Raw genomic sequence first — 5,983 nt, forward strand, 5'->3', positions numbered from 1 at the left:
CTGTACTTGCACGTCTGTCCTGAGGAAAGGCAGGAAGAGGAGGTAAATATAATGCAGAATTAAAGGAGACATGGAAAGTGAAATAGAGAGGGCACAAAATTAATCTTTCCCAAAAGCCTTTATTTCATCAAATAGAAAAAATCCAGGGCAAAAATTCCAATACTACTGTATTTATCTTGGAAGCATCCTATAAAAATGTATTTCTAACACAACTGAAAGAAATTTGCAAAGCTGTAGACAAAAATATCAGGCATATGCTATAGAGTGTCTCCTGGGAACCTCTTGCAGTGAAACAACACAACAGTCATAGTGGTTCAAAGGCTCAGCAAAGGCTTACGGTGTGATGTGGTGAAATTGAATTTGTACCCAAGGGACAAACGCATGTGATCAGGGAGGTAATTTTGGTCCTGTAATTTTGATCCTTGATGAGTCCAGCTCTGAAACCAGGCAAACTGCTCTGCTGGCAAAGTTTTTTAAAGATTTTGAAACATTTGGAGAGGGTAAGAGTAATGAAATTATTCAAAATGCCTTTAAGAACCTCTTCCCTCATCTCTTTATCAGAATGTAAATTGAGAGGGCATTTGAATATAGTGATTAAATAAATTCATGAGGAGAACACACCTACCAAGAGAGAAACACATTGTAAGAACTTGTGACTAGAACATAAACCCAGGTGAATTCAAATCAGAAGTTAGAAAAGCTGTGCAAGTAGTGCATTGCCCAGTCCTTGATACGCTTGGCAGGCATCCTGCTGGAAGATATGTTTATTTATGCTTGATGGGGGGAGGAACAGGTTGGTGTGGAATGGGCAAAGATGCATGGCGGATCCAGTTAAAAGCTATGCTTGGTCCATCCAGCACGAGCCAGAAATGAGGCAGCTCTTCTAGGTGAGGTGTGTAGGGCCCTTCTGTAGCCAACAGAAACAGCAAATCAAGAGAATGAATCACACCATTTACCTCGGACATCAGTCCCAGGAGGAGGTGAGTTATGTGGGTACCTTTCTCTGCTGTTTGGACTGGGGGATGAGACAGCTTCTTCTAGAGAGGTGACCTTCAAGCAGAGTTCTGAGAGGCGAGTCCCCGCTCTGCCTGGTGGTCCCTTTCGGTCTGACACGACCAGGCAGGGGTGGCTGCCAGCACTGTCCTTCCTCCGGCTTCGCTCAGCCCCCAGCTGCCCGCTGCTTTAACCTGAGATCCAGGCTACCTATCTGCTGTGTACGGGAAGAGCATTTGCTCCTGGCTGTATTTATGTAAAACATCGCTCAGTAAGGACAGATTTCTTTCTTCAGGCCCTGCCTTTGCCCTGCAGTCCAGCCATTCTCAGCTCCCCGTGTCCCCTCGCGGTCACACTGCTGCTTGGTGGGACCGCTTGCTGCTTTTCCCTTACAGTGGCCCAAGCCCTCCACGCCGACTCTTCTTTCCCAGGTCCCCCTACGGCGTCAGCAGAGACCCTAACCCAGGCACTGCCTCTCAGCTGCTTCACAGGCCGGGTGCGTTCGTGCCGGTGCGGGCTGCCCTCGGCGGGCTCTGTGCCCCCGCAGCCAGCGCGGCAGCCCCGCGGGGTCCCGGCAGAAGATGCCGGGGGGGCCGGGGAGTCCGGCGTGCTCCGCCATGTCGTGTGCCCAGCGATAATCTCGAGCAGAAAGAGAAGGCGTGGAAAATGGGGCTTCGGGAGCTTCTCCTGGGCAGTGCCACAAGACAGTGCTCCGTCTCCCTCTAGCGATGCGGGGGAGCGGGGAGGCGGGCGGCAGAGCTCCGGCTGGGCCGCGGCTGGGGGCTGCTCGCATGCGGCTGACCGTCGAGTCCTGGGGGGGCTGCTCACCCCTCCGGGGACATCTCCCCCCACCCTCCGCAGCTTCCCTCAGCGGTTTCTTACCCCTGTGTCCTCCTCCGAAGGGAAGACCTCAGCCACCGATGCCAGGGGAAGAACAAGCAGGCCCAATTAATTGTGCAGGTCAGACAGAAATTAAGCGGTTTCACCCTCAGGCGGTGCCACAGATGCGCCACGCAAGGGGATACGTAGTGACACATGAACCCAGTCCCTGCGTCCATGCCCAGACAGGCTTCTCCCTCCCCCAGCAGATGGTGGGAAGCCCAAGTCCCTACCTGACCGGTGGTTCCCATCTCTGTCTGCAGGGCAGAGCTCTGGTTTAGGCCAAATACATCATTCATTATTGCGGAAAGACATCCTGTGGAAAAGCTGCAGTCTCACAGGCAGCCCGATCTAGCAGAGGCCATGTTAGAGCTCACACCATCCTGCTGCTGCCAGGCAAGGGTAGTCCTCCACCTCTGGAGACAACCATCCACACGGACAGTGTGCAAAGTGAGAAAGCAGGAGCTTGCGAAATGGTCTTGTGCCCCGAGGGAGTGTAATCAGCCTCCTTGGTGTAGGCATTGGCCCTGCTTTGTGCACTGCTCAGAAAATGCCCTGGATTACCTTCCCCTGAGCAAGAGATTCCCCCCCTGTCCCCCCAACCTGGTCTCTCTAGCTAGCCTCATGTGGCAGGGGATAAATACCATGTCTTTGGTCATGCAGTGAGGGGACACCTTGGTCACACATCCTGGTGCAAGGGGTGAGCGTGTGTCCTCCTGGGCTCCTCTGAACAGGCCGTGCAGCGCCCTGGGACTCAGATGGTTTCCAGCGACGGAGCTGGGCAGTGGGATGGCAGCAACAGCTCCGTCTGCAAACGCTGGTGGGGCAGAGCACAGAAGGGACACACACAGAGGAGATGGGATAGGATCTACCGTCCAGCAAAGGCAGGAAAGGACACAGGGCACAGCCGTTCCCAGCAAGCTGCTCCAGAAGGCACTGACCTCGCTTGAGCTTGCATGAAGAGCAGAGCCCGCTAGATGGCAATCACAGGTCTAGGATGGCCAAGGTCCCTGCAAAGCTCCTCTGGTTTAGCTCTCTGGAAAAGTGAGTAAAACATAACTCTAGCGCCTGTGTCGTGAGCGCACTGGTCTTTGGCGCTCCTAATATTTACTGTGAGTTGCTTAGGGATAATCGCCCGATAAATGTGAAGTTGCATCGCTATATGATGTATGCTACTGTAACTGGAAGCGCCGTGCTTTTTCTTTTTTTGAATGGTCTGCATCACGGACGCTTCACCAGCATGCAGTTGTATGCATTGGCTTGACCTAATCAAACAGGTCACCATGGCTGAAAGGAAGGAGAAGGCTCCTTCTCTGCCATATCCCACCTGCTCCAAACGCTGTGGCTCTGCCAGACCTGACTTGCCCTGAGCCTGTGCCACCCTTGACAGCACTCTGCCAGGCTGGGCACCGGGGTGGCCCCATGAAAGGCCCCATGAGCACCAGAACAGGTGAGAGGGGCAAGACATACCTGAGAACAGAGATGCAAGGGGGGGGCAGTACCACTCTTCCTCTTCTTGATGGGAAATGTTAGCTGTTACCTGTAACTTCACCTTTAGAGACTTTTTCCTTAGGAATCTGCTTTTGTTTGAGGAATATCTGTGGGTTTCAGCTGGTTACATTCACAGAATCATTAAAAATAATCATTTTGGGAAGGTCATTCAAGTGGGTCACCCAGTTCAACACTCTGCTGCAAGCAGGTAAGATCAGGTTGCTCAGGCACTTTTCTGGCCAAGTGTTGAAGATCCCCGAGTATGGAGATTCCCTACATCTCCGACCCCTGCTTCAAGGTTTGTTCACCCACACAATGAAAAAGTTTTTCCTTTTATCTAATGCTCCAGCTTGTGTCTGTCGCCTCTTATTCTACCAGTGTACACCTTCGAGGTGAGTTGCCCGGCTCAGTTATACCCTCCTATTGGATAACTCCAGACAGCAATAACATTCCTTCCACCTTCCAAAGAACCCACTCCCAGAGGAGTGTTACACCTACAGAGTTTTGCTATAAAAAATGACTGCATTTTGTTTAAAATTATATTTTTCTAATAAAAGACACTTTGCAAAGCATTGGGCAGTTACACATATAAACCCAACCAATACATGGGTCCTGAAGCAAAGTTTTTTATGTTGCTTCATAAAAGTCGGTGCCTGTGGTTCCTCCCATGTGGTTCACTACGCCTGTTCAAGGAAGTGCAGTTTGCAACAGTGGCGGTTGACACCCACATTTGCATTATGTGTCTGATTGCCAGAGGGACATGAAAGCTTTAATGACTTCAGCTGGGGTGAGGGCTCTGACTCACTAATGGGCTTATGACAAGCATGGGAGAGGTGACCTGATCGCCTGCCCCCTCCTCTATCCCACCCTCTTTTGGAGGTTCCCACCCAACCTGCAGGCATAGATAAATGCCTCCTTATACATTCCTGAAGTCCCATAAACTATAACCTGGCATGTTAAGGTAAACCAGCAACAATTTTGTTCTCTTTCATGCACCAGGTCTGTAATCTGCAATTTCTGAACTGCTTCGCCCATTGATTATCTGGAACTTGATGGACATGGAAATCTTCATTTCCAAACTCAGGGAGTTCTGATAATCAGACAGATGAATTGTACAGGCTATATTGTGCTCATGGATGATTTGAGCTACAAGGAAAAGGAGAGGTTATCTCTGCACTCACAGGCAATGAATCAACAAAAAGACATGATTAAAGAACTAAAGCTGAGGGAGGAAAGCAATGCAAGTTCAAAGTCACATGAACTCACTGGCCATGTTCACGCTAGGCCACCTGGGAGGTAAGAAATTCTGCATGACTTTGAATTAACCTTAACAGCATAATATTCCTTCAAAAAACAAAGCACAAGAACAGTATCGTCCTAAAAGCCACTCTTGTTGCCAAGTATCACATTTAGTGACTCAAATATTCAAGTCTCTATATACAAGTGGAGCAGATCTGCAGAAATACCAGTCTAACGTTTAAACCCTTTAGTCTTGATTAATACAAAACTCCCACTGAAATGTAAAAGTTTGACTGACCGTAACTTGTACCTAAATATTTCCACAGTCAGTTTGCAAAATAAATATTCTCCAAACCAGGAAAGGGAGACAAAAGTCTCCCTTGACTCCGGTGATTTTCTATAATTCATATGATGACATCATGATTCCAGGCACTAACCCTTGCACTCGCTATCACATGCTGGATGAATGCTATCCTGTCTCACCGCCCCTTCCCAATCCCTTTGATCCAGGCAGACACATCAGCTGCAGCAGCTGCTGACATATGTCTGGAGGAAGAAAATTCTGTTCTGTGGAAGATATAAAGATTTTCCTGGTTGATTCATCTGAAACTGGAACAAACCTTCTGAATTTATTTTATGAAGAGAAACCTTGTCTCAAGCCTACGAAGATTTCATTTTAACAAAATAGGAGTGTTTGTATTTTGTATTGTATTATATAACACACAGTTTTGAAATGTTTGGATATTTGAAAACATCGAAGTAAAAGCAGTTTAGTATACAGACTAGAAAGATGTGTTGAAACAGGACTTTTTCTTCCATCTTCTGAGTTGAAATGTCAGCAAATTCAATTCCACTTCCCAGAACATCTCAAATTCCTCAGATGGGTATATCCTAGCAGCCTTTTCCACCACTGCTTGTTTCACGACTTCTACTGTTGCTACCTACACCAGTTTGAGAGCTGCTTTGCATCAATACTGGAGTTACAGGAGTCCTGTCACAGCATTTTTACATATGGGGCCACATTTCTGGGGGGTTGTTTTGAGCACAGCTGTGCAAATCTGCTTGAAAAGGCAACCTAGCACAGGTCTGCTCGGGACATCGGCCAGCTCTGCCTAGCATGCAGTGAAACACAAATGGAGGGTTTTCCCAGCTCTAATAATCACAGCCAGGCCTGGCACTGCTTAATTTAACAGGAAGGCTCGGAGGCCAAGATTTTCTGTTAGCAGAATCACGTGGTAATTGTAAAAGGCTCAGAATGTCTGAAAATCAGACAGCTTATTCAGATGGCTGAACAGCGGGCTTGGGGACACAACTTTAGGCAGACAGTTTCAAAAGTCTTGGCTGTACCAGCTGTAGGAAGGAAGGTAATGAGCATTGTTCC

The 5,983-nt window shown here is 48.6% G+C and overlaps 1 long non-coding RNA gene across 1 annotated transcript; it reads left to right on the forward strand.

The window, feature by feature from the left end:
- The first annotated feature begins 635 nt into the window (after positions 1-635).
- LOC142026495 (uncharacterized) lies at positions 636-5,370 on the forward strand. The gene is made up of 3 exons (XR_012648839.1): positions 636-980; positions 4,363-4,659; positions 5,113-5,370. It is a non-coding gene; the product is annotated as an uncharacterized LOC142026495 (long non-coding RNA).
- The last annotated feature ends 613 nt before the right edge of the window (positions 5,371-5,983 follow it).

The sequence above is a fragment of the Buteo buteo genome, chromosome Z, assembly GCF_964188355.1.
Source record: "Buteo buteo chromosome Z, bButBut1.hap1.1, whole genome shotgun sequence".
Lineage (NCBI taxonomy): Eukaryota > Metazoa > Chordata > Aves > Accipitriformes > Accipitridae > Buteo > Buteo buteo.